The 14575-nt window shown below is 41.2% G+C and overlaps 15 non-coding genes across 15 annotated transcripts; 12 read left to right on the plus strand and 3 right to left on the minus strand.

The window, feature by feature from the left end:
• Positions 1 to 1170: 1170 nt before the first annotated feature.
• Positions 1171 to 1252, plus strand: TRNAS-GCU (transfer RNA serine (anticodon GCU)). Its single transcript has one exon. It is a non-coding gene; the product is annotated as a tRNA-Ser (tRNA).
• Positions 1253 to 1841: 589 nt separating this feature from the next.
• Positions 1842 to 1913, plus strand: TRNAT-UGU (transfer RNA threonine (anticodon UGU)). The gene has a single exon. It is a non-coding gene; the product is annotated as a tRNA-Thr (tRNA).
• Positions 1914 to 3086: 1173 nt separating this feature from the next.
• On the minus strand, positions 3087 to 3181 carry TRNAI-UAU (transfer RNA isoleucine (anticodon UAU)). Its single transcript has 2 exons — positions 3144 to 3181; positions 3087 to 3122 (listed from the first exon to the last, which is right to left on the minus strand). It is a non-coding gene; the product is annotated as a tRNA-Ile (tRNA).
• A 412-nt stretch (positions 3182 to 3593) lies between these two features.
• On the plus strand, positions 3594 to 3675 carry TRNAS-GCU (transfer RNA serine (anticodon GCU)). The gene has a single exon. It is a non-coding gene; the product is annotated as a tRNA-Ser (tRNA).
• Positions 3676 to 4265: 590 nt separating this feature from the next.
• TRNAT-UGU (transfer RNA threonine (anticodon UGU)) lies at positions 4266 to 4337 on the plus strand. Its single transcript has one exon. It is a non-coding gene; the product is annotated as a tRNA-Thr (tRNA).
• A 1681-nt stretch (positions 4338 to 6018) lies between these two features.
• Positions 6019 to 6100, plus strand: TRNAS-GCU (transfer RNA serine (anticodon GCU)). The gene has a single exon. It is a non-coding gene; the product is annotated as a tRNA-Ser (tRNA).
• A 589-nt stretch (positions 6101 to 6689) lies between these two features.
• On the plus strand, positions 6690 to 6761 carry TRNAT-UGU (transfer RNA threonine (anticodon UGU)). Its single transcript has one exon. It is a non-coding gene; the product is annotated as a tRNA-Thr (tRNA).
• Positions 6762 to 7934: 1173 nt separating this feature from the next.
• On the minus strand, positions 7935 to 8029 carry TRNAI-UAU (transfer RNA isoleucine (anticodon UAU)). The gene is made up of 2 exons: positions 7992 to 8029; positions 7935 to 7970 (listed from the first exon to the last, which is right to left on the minus strand). It is a non-coding gene; the product is annotated as a tRNA-Ile (tRNA).
• A 412-nt stretch (positions 8030 to 8441) lies between these two features.
• TRNAS-GCU (transfer RNA serine (anticodon GCU)) lies at positions 8442 to 8523 on the plus strand. Its single transcript has one exon. It is a non-coding gene; the product is annotated as a tRNA-Ser (tRNA).
• A 590-nt stretch (positions 8524 to 9113) lies between these two features.
• Positions 9114 to 9185, plus strand: TRNAT-UGU (transfer RNA threonine (anticodon UGU)). The gene has a single exon. It is a non-coding gene; the product is annotated as a tRNA-Thr (tRNA).
• Positions 9186 to 10358: 1173 nt separating this feature from the next.
• On the minus strand, positions 10359 to 10453 carry TRNAI-UAU (transfer RNA isoleucine (anticodon UAU)). Its single transcript has 2 exons — positions 10416 to 10453; positions 10359 to 10394 (listed from the first exon to the last, which is right to left on the minus strand). It is a non-coding gene; the product is annotated as a tRNA-Ile (tRNA).
• Positions 10454 to 10865: 412 nt separating this feature from the next.
• TRNAS-GCU (transfer RNA serine (anticodon GCU)) lies at positions 10866 to 10947 on the plus strand. Its single transcript has one exon. It is a non-coding gene; the product is annotated as a tRNA-Ser (tRNA).
• Positions 10948 to 11537: 590 nt separating this feature from the next.
• On the plus strand, positions 11538 to 11609 carry TRNAT-UGU (transfer RNA threonine (anticodon UGU)). The gene has a single exon. It is a non-coding gene; the product is annotated as a tRNA-Thr (tRNA).
• Positions 11610 to 13290: 1681 nt separating this feature from the next.
• On the plus strand, positions 13291 to 13372 carry TRNAS-GCU (transfer RNA serine (anticodon GCU)). Its single transcript has one exon. It is a non-coding gene; the product is annotated as a tRNA-Ser (tRNA).
• A 589-nt stretch (positions 13373 to 13961) lies between these two features.
• Positions 13962 to 14033, plus strand: TRNAT-UGU (transfer RNA threonine (anticodon UGU)). Its single transcript has one exon. It is a non-coding gene; the product is annotated as a tRNA-Thr (tRNA).
• Positions 14034 to 14575: the final 542 nt, after the last annotated feature.

The following is a 14575-nucleotide window of genomic DNA, read 5'->3' on the forward strand; positions in this document are numbered from 1 at the left end:
AGACTAGGCAGACTTGCTTCAAAGATTTGGTGACCTTGGATGGGTGGGTTGAATGAAGAAGTGAACCTGGTTTCTGGCAAAGGAGTATCGAGATGAAGATGAGGAAAAGTGAACATGGACCACATTCATAGGTTAGAGAAATACATTTAATAGGTTGAATGGTTTTGAAAAGTGAACTTCGAGCAGTAATTGTTGTTTTTTAAACTGCAAAGAAATTAAAAATGAATGTGGGATTGGAGGCACACTCTGAGCAGAAAAGCACCATAAGCTGCTATGGTGCAACTCAAGATGGTGAATAGAACCTTTAATATGATGATGCTCTTCTTTTGCTAGTTTTTTCGAGTCACCTTTTATTGTAAGTAGCTGATACAGCATTTTTTGCAGCTCTTCAGTTTATGGTTAGCATGTGAGAACACTGTTTTCATCATATTTATTATTCTACAAATGTATTTTTAAATGCACTGATGTGGTGTTTGCATGAAATGCAAGATGGCACATCATGGAATGTTTAAACTGAGCATCGCGGAGGATATGTGATATTTGGCACCCAGAGGAGTAGGACACGTAGATCCTATAAGAAGTAAAGACTCTCTAGCAAGGGCCGTCCATACTCTGAGTTTAAACTTTACTTTTTGTGAAATGGTTTATGAAAATCAACACGGCTGCTACAGGTGAGGCTCGAACTCACAACCTCGGCATGGCTCAGTGCAAGTACTGCTGTATAAGTACCACGCGCTAACCGATTGCGCAACTGGAGCTCTCTCTTTTCACATCTCCCCAGGTGAGCCATCTACAGCTGACCAAGTAGATGACAGACACTGCTCCATCATTCACTGTGCAAGATCGACTCACATGCTAGCATGTTATCATGACTATTAAAAATACAGTCCAAACGGAATAGATTCTATAATTGTCCTATAACATATGCTCTGTCTATTCAAAACCCCATAGAATTATATCTTGACAGTTCTGACAAAGTCTAGGGGAATCTTATGAATATTTGTAATTAGCACATAGTAAGAATTTCCCAAAAATGAAATGTAGGTCCCTGATTGGGGGAAGACGTGGAATGTGAGATCTTGCCTCAGCTGTTTTTTTCTTTTTTAGGTACAGTATATTGACACTTCAGTACCTTTTGTGAAGCAAGGTTTCAGATGGGGCTGTAGGGCAGACGAGGTGGCCGAGTGGTTAAGGCGATGGACTGCTAATCCATTGTGCTCTGCACGCGTGGGTTCGAATCCCACCTTCGTCGGAAAGCCATCAGAGTCTCTTTTGATGGCCAGCATTTCTTGTAGTATAATTACACTCTCTTTCAAGACAGAGCCAGGATCCGCTAGATGGGATCATCTGACTGTTCCATTTTAACAAATATGTCAAATAAAGTGAAGTATTTTGTGCGTAATAGAAATTAGATCTTTCATGGAGTTTCCAGAGGATTGCCTTTCACTCACTCCTGGCTTATTAACCAGTTTGGATAAATAGATTGATAAGAAAGCAGCTCTTACTCCTAAAGTTTAGGCCGTCTCAAATGAATGACTGTTAACATATGTCTGCCCCACAGAGACAGATCACTTCTAATAAGTGGGTTCTCTATATGTCACTGATTGCAGACATACTAACTAGAGCTATCGGTATGGTCTTGAATGCGAAAACTCTTATTTTCTCATATGAAAATGTAGTTTTTCATACTTCCAAAAAAAGTGCCTTAAGCATGGTCTTCAATGTGTGCGCGCATGTGGACATTCATATGCAACTACGTTTCCATACAGAGTCTCAAAATCATGGATATATTCATACCTCAGTAAGAATACATGTTGCAATTTACATCCTGCGTGCAGACTGGCCTTGTAGCTCAGTGGCAGAGCACTGGTCTTGTAAACCAGGGGTCATGAGTTCAAGCCTCATCAGGGCCTTTTTACATGAGTCTTTCTGTATGTTGTTTTCAAGTCATTCTTCCCTGGAGTCACACCTTGCTTTAGGATTGCTTATTGCCAAGCTTCCCTTTCCTGCTTTCATATTATCAAGAAAATATCATGAAGATCATTGAATTATAAATTATTGCCTCACCCCTTCCGATCGCCTGACGAACGCCTGACAAACGCCATTCTCACCCTGCCGGGCAAGCCCTGCCGGGCAAAGCCAAATAAGCCATGCATATTTACAGTTCCTTTGAAAGGCAGAGCGAGGACTAGGACCTCTGTTCCGACTGAATCTGCATCCACAGAAAGGATGTTATAAGGCCCTACAAATTTCACCAAGGAGATGTGAAAGTCTTCCCCCATAAAATACTTTTTTTCCCAGATACCCCGGCTCTTAGGCAAATGAGGTTACTCCTCAAAACCCCACCCCCACTCACCATAAATATCCTTCTCTCCTGCTGTCCATTCAAATGATACAAGGTATCTTGTACATAGAGAGAAAGGGAGAATAGGCAGACTTGCTTCAAAGATTTGGTGACCTTGGATGGGTGGGTTGAATGAAGAAGTGAACCTGGTTTCTGGGAGAGGAGTATCGAGATGAAGATGAGGAAAAGTGAACATGGACCACATTCATAGGTTAGAGAAATACATTTAATAGGTTGAATGGTTTTGAAAAGTGAACTTCGAGCAGTAATTGTTGGTTTTTAAACTGCACAGAAATTAAAAATGAATGTGGGATTGGAGGCACACTCTGAACAGAAAAGCACCATAAGCTGCTATGGTGCAACTCAAGATGGTGAATAGAACCTTTAATATGATGATGCTCTTCTTTTGCTAGTTTTTTCGAGTCACCTTTTATTGTAAGTAGCTGATACAGCATTTTTTGCAGCTCTTCAGTTTATGGTTATCATGTGAGAACACAGTTTTCATCATATTTATTATTCTACAAATGTATTTTTAAATGCACTGATGTGGTGTTTGCATGAAATGCAAGATGCTCATCATGGAATGTTTAAACTGAGCATCGCGGAGGATATGTGATATTTGGCACCCAGAGGAGTAGGACACGTAGATCCTATAAGAAGTAAAGACTCTCTAGCAAGGGCCGTCCATACTCTGAGTTTAAACTTTACTTTTTGTGAAATGGTTTATGAAAAACAACACGGCTGCTCCAGGTGAGGCTCGAACTCACAACCTCGGCATGGCTCAGTGCAAGTACTGCTGTATAAGTACCGCGCGCTAACCGATTGCGCCACTGGAGCTCTCTCTTTTCACATCTCCCCAGGTGAGCCATCTACAGCTGACCAAGTAGATGACAGACACTGCTCCATCATTCACTGTGCAAGATCGACTCACATGCTAGCATGTTATCATGACTATTAAAAATACAGTCCAAACGGAATAGATTCTATAATTGTCCTATAACATATGCTCTGTCTATTCAAAACCCCATAGAATTATATCTTGACAGTTCTGACAAAGTCTAGGGGAATCTTATGAATATTTGTAATTAGCACATAGTAAGAATTTCCCAAAAATGAAATGTAGGTCCCTGATTGGGGGAAGACGTGGAATGTGAGATCTTGCCTCAGCTGTTTTTTTCTTTTTTAGGTACAGTATATTGACACTTCAGTACCTTTTGTGAAGCAAGGTTTCAGATGGGGCTGTGGGGCAGACGAGGTGGCCGAGTGGTTAAGGCGATGGACTGCTAATCCATTGTGCTCTGCACGCGTGGGTTCGAATCCCACCTTCGTCGGAAAGCCATCAGAGTCTCTTTTGATGGCCAGCATTTCTTGTAGTATAATTACACTCTCTTTCAAGACAGAGCCAGGATCCGCTAGATGGGATCATCTGACTGTTCCATTTGAACAAATATGTCAAATAAAGTGAAGTATTTTGTGCGTAATAGAAATTAGATCTTTCATGGAGTTTCCAGAGGATTGCCTTTCACTCACTCCTGGCTTATTAACCAGTTTGGATAAATAGATTGATAAGAAAGCAGCTCTTACTCCTAAAGTTTAGGCCGTCTCAAATGAATGACTGTTAACATATGTCTGCCCCACAGAGACAGATCACTTCTAATAAGTGGGTTCTCTATATGTCACTGATTGTAGACATACTAACTAGAGCTATCGGTATGGTCTTGAATGCGAAAAACTCTTATTTTCTCATATGAAAATGTAGTTTTTCATACTTCCAAAAAAAGTGCCTTAAGCATGGTCTTCAATGTGTGCGCGCATGTGGACATTCATATGCAACTACGTTTCCATACAGAGTCTCAAAATCATAGATATATTCATACCTCAGTAAGAATACATGTTGCAATTTACATCCTGCGTGCAGACTGGCCTTGTAGCTCAGTGGCAGAGCACTGGTCTTGTAAACCAGGGGTCATGAGTTCAAGCCTCATCAGGGCCTTTTTACATGAGTCTTTCTGTATGTTGTTTTCAAGTCATTCTTCCCTGGAGTCACACCTTGCTTTAGGATTGCTTATTGCCAAGCTTCCCTTTCCTGCTTTCATATTATCAAGAAAATATCATGAAGATCATTGAATTATAAATTATTGCCTCACCCCTTCCGATCGCCTGACGAACGCCTGACAAACGCCATTCTCACCCTGGCGGGCAAGCCCTGCCGGGCAAAGCCAAATAAGCCATGCATATTTAAAGTTCCTTTGAAAGGCAGAGCGAGGACTAGGACCTCTGTTCCGACTGAATCTGCATCCACAGAAAGGATGTTATAAGGCCCTACAAATTTCACCAAGGAGATGTGAAAGTCTTCCCCCATAAAATACTTTTTTTCCCAGATACCCCGGCTCTTAGGCAAATGAGGTTACTCCTCAAAACCCCACCCCCACTCACCATAAATATCCTTCTCTCCTGCTGTCCATTCAAATGATACAAGGTATCTTGTACATAGAGAGAAAGGGAGAATAGGCAGACTTGCTTCAAAGATTTGGTGACTTTGGATGGGTGGGTTGAATGAAGAAGTGAACCTGGTTTCTGGAAAAGGAGTATCGAGATGAAGATGAGGAAAAGTGAACATGGACCACATTCATAGGTTAGAGAAATAGATTTAATAGGTTGAATGGTTTTGAAAAGTGAACTTCGAGCAGTAATTGTTGGTTTTTAAACTGCACAGAAATTAAAAATGAATGTGGGATTGGAGGCACACTCTGAACAGAAAAGCACCATAAGCTGCTATGGTGCAACTCAAGATGGTGAATAGAACCTTTAATATGATGATGCTCTTCTTTTGCTAGTTTTTTCGAGTCACCTTTTATTGTAAGTAGCTGATACAGCATTTTTTGCAGCTCTTCAGTTTATGGTTATCATGTGAGAACACAGTTTTCATCATATTTATTATTCTACAAATGTATTTTTAAATGCACTGATGTGGTGTTTGCATGAAATGCAAGATGGCACATCATGGAATGTTTAAACTGAGCATCGCGGAGGATATGTGATATTTGGCACCCAGAGGAGTAGGACACGTAGATCCTATAAGAAGTAAAGACTCTCTAGCAAGGGCCGTCCATACTCTGAGTTTAAACTTTACTTTTTGTGAAATGGTTTATGAAAAACAACACGGCTGCTACAGGTGAGGCTCGAACTCACAACCTCGGCATGGCTCAGTACAAGTACTGCTGTATAAGTACCGCGCGCTAACCGATTGCGCCACTGGAGCTCTCTCTTTTCACATCTCCCCAGGTGAGCCATCTACAGCTGACCAAGTAGATGACAGACACTGCTCCATCATTCACTGTGCAAGATCGACTCACATGCTAGCATGTTATCATGACTATTAAAAATACAGTCCAAACGGAATAGATTCTATAATTGTCCTATAACATATGCTCTGTCTATTCAAAACCCCATAGAATTATATCTTGACAGTTCTGACAAAGTCTAGGGGAATCTTATGAATATTTGTAATTAGCACATAGTAAGAATTTCCCAAAAATTAAATGTAGGTCCCTGATTGGGGGAAGACGTGGAATGTGAGATCTTGCCTCAGCTGTTTTTTTCTTTTTTAGGTACAGTATATTGACACTTCAGTACCTTTTGTGAAGCAAGGTTTCAGATGGGGCTGTGGGGCAGACGAGGTGGCCGAGTGGTTAAGGCGATGGACTGCTAATCCATTGTGCTCTGCACGCGTGGGTTCGAATCCCACCTTCGTCGGAAAGCCATCAGAGTCTCTTTTGATGGCCAGCATTTCTTGTAGTATAATTACACTCTCTTTCAAGACAGAGCCAGGATCCGCTAGATGGGATCATCTGACTGTTCCATTTTAACAAATATGTCAAATAAAGTGAAGTATTTTGTGCGTAATAGAAATTAGATCTTTCATGGAGTTTCCAGAGGATTGCCTTTCACTCACTCCTGGCTTATTAACCAGTTTGGATAAATAGATTGATAAGAAAGCAGCTCTTACTCCTAAAGTTTAGGCCGTCTCAAATGAATGACTGTTAACATATGTCTGCCCCACAGAGACAGATCACTTCTAATAAGTGGGTTCTCTATATGTCACTGATTGCAGACATACTAACTAGAGCTATCGGTATGGTCTTGAATGCGAAAACTCTTATTTTCTCATATGAAAATGTAGTTTTTCATACTTCCAAAAAAAGTGCCTTAAGCATGGTCTTCAATGTGTGCGCGCATGTGGACATTCATATGCAACTACGTTTCCATACAGAGTCTCAAAATCATGGATATATTCATACCTCAGTAAGAATACATGTTGCAATTTACATCCTGCGTGCAGACTGGCCTTGTAGCTCAGTGGCAGAGCACTGGTCTTGTAAACCAGGGGTCATGAGTTCAAGCCTCATCAGGGCCTTTTTACATGAGTCTTTCTGTATGTTGTTTTCAAGTCATTCTTCCCTGGAGTCACACCTTGCTTTAGGATTGCTTATTGCCAAGCTTCCCTTTCCTGCTTTCATATTATCAAGAAAATATCATGAAGATCATTGAATTATAAATTATTGCCTCACCCCTTCCGATCGCCTGACGAACGCCTGACAAACGCCATTCTCACCCTGCCGGGCAAGCCCTGCCGGGCAAAGCCAAATAAGCCATGCATATTTACAGTTCCTTTGAAAGGCAGAGCGAGGACTAGGACCTCTGTTCCGACTGAATCTGCATCCACAGAAAGGATGTTATAAGGCCCTACAAATTTCACCAAGGAGATGTGAAAGTCTTCCCCCATAAAATACTTTTTTTCCCAGATACCCCGGCTCTTAGGCAAATGAGGTTACTCCTCAAAACCCCACCCCCACTCACCATAAATATCCTTCTCTCCTGCTGTCCATTCAAATGATACAAGGTATCTTGTACATAGAGAGAAAGGGAGAATAGGCAGACTTGCTTCAAAGATTTGGTGACCTTGGATGGGTGGGTTGAATGAAGAAGTGAACCTGGTTTCTGGGAGAGGAGTATCGAGATGAAGATGAGGAAAAGTGAACATGGACCACATTCATAGGTTAGAGAAATACATTTAATAGGTTGAATGGTTTTGAAAAGTGAACTTCGAGCAGTAATTGTTGGTTTTTAAACTGCACAGAAATTAAAAATGAATGTGGGATTGGAGGCACACTCTGAACAGAAAAGCACCATAAGCTGCTATGGTGCAACTCAAGATGGTGAATAGAACCTTTAATATGATGATGCTCTTCTTTTGCTAGTTTTTTCGAGTCACCTTTTATTGTAAGTAGCTGATACAGCATTTTTTGCAGCTCTTCAGTTTATGGTTATCATGTGAGAACACAGTTTTCATCATATTTATTATTCTACAAATGTATTTTTAAATGCACTGATGTGGTGTTTGCATGAAATGCAAGATGCTCATCATGGAATGTTTAAACTGAGCATCGCGGAGGATATGTGATATTTGGCACCCAGAGGAGTAGGACACGTAGATCCTATAAGAAGTAAAGACTCTCTAGCAAGGGCCGTCCATACTCTGAGTTTAAACTTTACTTTTTGTGAAATGGTTTATGAAAAACAACACGGCTGCTCCAGGTGAGGCTCGAACTCACAACCTCGGCATGGCTCAGTGCAAGTACTGCTGTATAAGTACCGCGCGCTAACCGATTGCGCCACTGGAGCTCTCTCTTTTCACATCTCCCCAGGTGAGCCATCTACAGCTGACCAAGTAGATGACAGACACTGCTCCATCATTCACTGTGCAAGATCGACTCACATGCTAGCATGTTATCATGACTATTAAAAATACAGTCCAAACGGAATAGATTCTATAATTGTCCTATAACATATGCTCTGTCTATTCAAAACCCCATAGAATTATATCTTGACAGTTCTGACAAAGTCTAGGGGAATCTTATGAATATTTGTAATTAGCACATAGTAAGAATTTCCCAAAAATGAAATGTAGGTCCCTGATTGGGGGAAGACGTGGAATGTGAGATCTTGCCTCAGCTGTTTTTTTCTTTTTTAGGTACAGTATATTGACACTTCAGTACCTTTTGTGAAGCAAGGTTTCAGATGGGGCTGTGGGGCAGACGAGGTGGCCGAGTGGTTAAGGCGATGGACTGCTAATCCATTGTGCTCTGCACGCGTGGGTTCGAATCCCACCTTCGTCGGAAAGCCATCAGAGTCTCTTTTGATGGCCAGCATTTCTTGTAGTATAATTACACTCTCTTTCAAGACAGAGCCAGGATCCGCTAGATGGGATCATCTGACTGTTCCATTTGAACAAATATGTCAAATAAAGTGAAGTATTTTGTGCGTAATAGAAATTAGATCTTTCATGGAGTTTCCAGAGGATTGCCTTTCACTCACTCCTGGCTTATTAACCAGTTTGGATAAATAGATTGATAAGAAAGCAGCTCTTACTCCTAAAGTTTAGGCCGTCTCAAATGAATGACTGTTAACATATGTCTGCCCCACAGAGACAGATCACTTCTAATAAGTGGGTTCTCTATATGTCACTGATTGTAGACATACTAACTAGAGCTATCGGTATGGTCTTGAATGCGAAAAACTCTTATTTTCTCATATGAAAATGTAGTTTTTCATACTTCCAAAAAAAGTGCCTTAAGCATGGTCTTCAATGTGTGCGCGCATGTGGACATTCATATGCAACTACGTTTCCATACAGAGTCTCAAAATCATAGATATATTCATACCTCAGTAAGAATACATGTTGCAATTTACATCCTGCGTGCAGACTGGCCTTGTAGCTCAGTGGCAGAGCACTGGTCTTGTAAACCAGGGGTCATGAGTTCAAGCCTCATCAGGGCCTTTTTACATGAGTCTTTCTATATGTTGTTTTCAAGTCATTCTTCCCTGGAGTCACACCTTGCTTTAGGATTGCTTATTGCCAAGCTTCCCTTTCCTGCTTTCATATTATCAAGAAAATATCATGAAGATCATTGAATTATAAATTATTGCCTCACCCCTTCCGATCGCCTGACGAACGCCTGACAAACGCCATTCTCACCCTGCCGGGCAAGCCCTGCCGGGCAAAGCCAAATAAGCCATGCATATTTACAGTTCCTTTGAAAGGCAGAGCGAGGACTAGGACCTCTGTTCCGACTGAATCTGCATCCACAGAAAGGATGTTATAAGGCCCTACAAATTTCACCAAGGAGATGTGAAAGTCTTCCCCCATAAAATACTTTTTTTCCCAGATACCCCGGCTCTTAGGCAAATGAGGTTACTCCTCAAAACCCCACCCCCACTCACCATAAATATCCTTCTCTCCTGCTGTCCATTCAAATGATACAAGGTATCTTGTACATAGAGAGAAAGGGAGAATAGGCAGACTTGCTTCAAAGATTTGGTGACCTTGGATGGGTGGGTTGAATGAAGAAGTGAACCTGGTTTCTGGGAGAGGAGTATCGAGATGAAGATGAGGAAAAGTGAACATGGACCACATTCATAGGTTAGAGAAATACATTTAATAGGTTGAATGGTTTTGAAAAGTGAACTTCGAGCAGTAATTGTTGGTTTTTAAACTGCACAGAAATTAAAAATGAATGTGGGATTGGAGGCACACTCTGAACAGAAAAGCACCATAAGCTGCTATGGTGCAACTCAAGATGGTGAATAGAACCTTTAATATGATGATGCTCTTCTTTTGCTAGTTTTTTCGAGTCACCTTTTATTGTAAGTAGCTGATACAGCATTTTTTGCAGCTCTTCAGTTTATGGTTATCATGTGAGAACACAGTTTTCATCATATTTATTATTCTACAAATGTATTTTTAAATGCACTGATGTGGTGTTTGCATGAAATGCAAGATGCTCATCATGGAATGTTTAAACTGAGCATCGCGGAGGATATGTGATATTTGGCACCCAGAGGAGTAGGACACGTAGATCCTATAAGAAGTAAAGACTCTCTAGCAAGGGCCGTCCATACTCTGAGTTTAAACTTTACTTTTTGTGAAATGGTTTATGAAAAACAACACGGCTGCTCCAGGTGAGGCTCGAACTCACAACCTCGGCATGGCTCAGTGCAAGTACTGCTGTATAAGTACCGCGCGCTAACCGATTGCGCCACTGGAGCTCTCTCTTTTCACATCTCCCCAGGTGAGCCATCTACAGCTGACCAAGTAGATGACAGACACTGCTCCATCATTCACTGTGCAAGATCGACTCACATGCTAGCATGTTATCATGACTATTAAAAATACAGTCCAAACGGAATAGATTCTATAATTGTCCTATAACATATGCTCTGTCTATTCAAAACCCCATAGAATTATATCTTGACAGTTCTGACAAAGTCTAGGGGAATCTTATGAATATTTGTAATTAGCACATAGTAAGAATTTCCCAAAAATGAAATGTAGGTCCCTGATTGGGGGAAGACGTGGAATGTGAGATCTTGCCTCAGCTGTTTTTTTCTTTTTTAGGTACAGTATATTGACACTTCAGTACCTTTTGTGAAGCAAGGTTTCAGATGGGGCTGTGGGGCAGACGAGGTGGCCGAGTGGTTAAGGCGATGGACTGCTAATCCATTGTGCTCTGCACGCGTGGGTTCGAATCCCACCTTCGTCGGAAAGCCATCAGAGTCTCTTTTGATGGCCAGCATTTCTTGTAGTATAATTACACTCTCTTTCAAGACAGAGCCAGGATCCGCTAGATGGGATCATCTGACTGTTCCATTTGAACAAATATGTCAAATAAAGTGAAGTATTTTGTGCGTAATAGAAATTAGATCTTTCATGGAGTTTCCAGAGGATTGCCTTTCACTCACTCCTGGCTTATTAACCAGTTTGGATAAATAGATTGATAAGAAAGCAGCTCTTACTCCTAAAGTTTAGGCCGTCTCAAATGAATGACTGTTAACATATGTCTGCCCCACAGAGACAGATCACTTCTAATAAGTGGGTTCTCTATATGTCACTGATTGTAGACATACTAACTAGAGCTATCGGTATGGTCTTGAATGCGAAAAACTCTTATTTTCTCATATGAAAATGTAGTTTTTCATACTTCCAAAAAAAGTGCCTTAAGCATGGTCTTCAATGTGTGCGCGCATGTGGACATTCATATGCAACTACGTTTCCATACAGAGTCTCAAAATCATAGATATATTCATACCTCAGTAAGAATACATGTTGCAATTTACATCCTGCGTGCAGACTGGCCTTGTAGCTCAGTGGCAGAGCACTGGTCTTGTAAACCAGGGGTCATGAGTTCAAGCCTCATCAGGGCCTTTTTACATGAGTCTTTCTGTATGTTGTTTTCAAGTCATTCTTCCCTGGAGTCACACCTTGCTTTAGGATTGCTTATTGCCAAGCTTCCCTTTCCTGCTTTCATATTATCAAGAAAATATCATGAAGATCATTGAATTATAAATTATTGCCTCACCCCTTCCGATCGCCTGACGAACGCCTGACAAACGCCATTCTCACCCTGGCGGGCAAGCCCTGCCGGGCAAAGCCAAATAAGCCATGCATATTTACAGTTCCTTTGAAAGGCAGAGCGAGGACTAGGACCTCTGTTCCGACTGAATCTGCATCCACAGAAAGGATGTTATAAGGCCCTACAAATTTCACCAAGGAGATGTGAAAGTCTTCCCCCATAAAATACTTTTTTTCCCAGATACCCCGGCTCTTAGGCAAATGAGGTTACTCCTCAAAACCCCACCCCCACTCACCATAAATATCCTTCTCTCCTGCTGTCCATTCAAATGATACAAGGTATCTTGTACATAGAGAGAAAGGGAGAATAGGCAGACTTGCTTCAAAGATTTGGTGACTTTGGATGGGTGGGTTGAATGAAGAAGTGAACCTGGTTTCTGGAAAAGGAGTATCGAGATGAAGATGAGGAAAAGTGAACATGGACCACATTCATAGGTTAGAGAAATAGATTTAATAGGTTGAATGGTTTTGAAAAGTGAACTTCGAGCAGTAATTGTTGGTTTTTAAACTGCACAGAAATTAAAAATGAATGTGGGATTGGAGGCACACTCTGAACAGAAAAGCACCATAAGCTGCTATGGTGCAACTCAAGATGGTGAATAGAACCTTTAATATGATGATGCTCTTCTTTTGCTAGTTTTTTCGAGTCACCTTTTATTGTAAGTAGCTGATACAGCATTTTTTGCAGCTCTTCAGTTTATGGTTATCATGTGAGAACACAGTTTTCATCATATTTATTATTCTACAAATGGATTTTTAAATGCACTGATGTGGTGTTTGCATGAAATGCAAGATGGCACATCATGGAATGTTTAAACTGAGCATCGCGGAGGATATGTGATATTTGGCACCCAGAGGAGTAGGACACGTAGATCCTATAAGAAGTAAAGACTCTCTAGCAAGGGCCGTCCATACTCTGAGTTTAAACTTTACTTTTTGTGAAATGGTTTATGAAAAACAACACGGCTGCTACAGGTGAGGCTCGAACTCACAACCTCGGCATGGCTCAGTACAAGTACTGCTGTATAAGTACCGCGCGCTAACCGATTGCGCCACTGGAGCTCTCTCTTTTCACATCTCCCCAGGTGAGCCATCTACAGCTGACCAAGTAGATGACAGACACTGCTCCATCATTCACTGTGCAAGATCGACTCACATGCTAGCATGTTATCATGACTATTAAAAATACAGTCCAAACGGAATAGATTCTATAATTGTCCTATAACATATGCTCTGTCTATTCAAAACCCCATAGAATTATATCTTGACAGTTCTGACAAAGTCTAGGGGAATCTTATGAATATTTGTAATTAGCACATAGTAAGAATTTCCCAAAAATTAAATGTAGGTCCCTGATTGGGGGAAGACGTGGAATGTGAGATCTTGCCTCAGCTGTTTTTTTCTTTTTTAGGTACAGTATATTGACACTTCAGTACCTTTTGTGAAGCAAGGTTTCAGATGGGGCTGTGGGGCAGACGAGGTGGCCGAGTGGTTAAGGCGATGGACTGCTAATCCATTGTGCTCTGCACGCGTGGGTTCGAATCCCACCTTCGTCGGAAAGCCATCAGAGTCTCTTTTGATGGCCAGCATTTCTTGTAGTATAATTACACTCTCTTTCAAGACAGAGCCAGGATCCGCTAGATGGGATCATCTGACTGTTCCATTTTAACAAATATGTCAAATAAAGTGAAGTATTTTGTGCGTAATAGAAATTAGATCTTTCATGGAGTTTCCAGAGGATTGCCTTTCACTCACTCCTGGCTTATTAACCAGTTTGGATAAATAGATTGATAAGAAAGCAGCTCTTACTCCTAAAATTTAGGCCGTCTCAAATGAATGACTGTTAACATATGTCTGCCCCACAGAGACAGATCACTTCTAATAAGTGGGTTCTCTATATGTCACTGATTGCAGACATACTAACTAGAGCTATCGGTATGGTCTTGAATGCGAAAACTCTTATTTTCTCATATGAAAATGTAGTTTTTCATACTTCCAAAAAAAGTGCCTTAAGCATGGTCTTCAATGTGTGCGCGCACGTGGACATTCATATGCAACTACGTTTCCATACAGAGTCTCAAAATCATAGATATATTCATACCTCAGTAAGAATACATGTTGCAATTTACATCCTGCGTGCAGACTGGCCTTGTAGCTCAGTGGCAGAGCACTGGTCTTGTAAACCAGGGGTCATGAGTTCAAGCCTCATCAGGGCCTTTTTACATGAGTCTTTCTGTATGTTGTTTTCAAGTCATTCTTCCCTGGAGTCACACCTTGCTTTAGGATTGCTTATTGCCAAGCTTCCCTTTCCTGCTTTCATATTATCAAGAAAATATCATGAAGATCATTGAATTATACATTATTGCCTCACCCCTTCCGATCTCCTGACGAACGCCTGACAAACGCCATTCTCACCCTGCCGGGCAAAGCCAAATAAGCCATGCATATTTACAGTTCCTTTGAAAGGCAGAGCGAGGACTAGGACCTCTGTTCCGACTGAATCTGCATCCACAGAAAGGATGTTATAAGGCCCTACAAATTTCACCAAGGAGATGTGAAAGTCTTCCCCCATAAAATACTTTTTTTCCCAGATACCCCGGCTCTTAGGCAAATGAGGTTACTCCTCAAAACCCCACCCCCACTCACCATAAATATCCTTCTCTCCTGCTGTCCATTCAAATGATACAAGGTATCTTGTACATAGAGAGAAAGGGAGAATAGGCAGACTTGCTTCAAAGATTTGGTGACCTTGGATGGGT

The sequence above is a fragment of the Triturus cristatus genome, chromosome 12, assembly GCF_964204655.1.
Source record: "Triturus cristatus chromosome 12, aTriCri1.1, whole genome shotgun sequence".
In the NCBI taxonomy this organism is placed as follows: domain Eukaryota; kingdom Metazoa; phylum Chordata; class Amphibia; order Caudata; family Salamandridae; genus Triturus; species Triturus cristatus.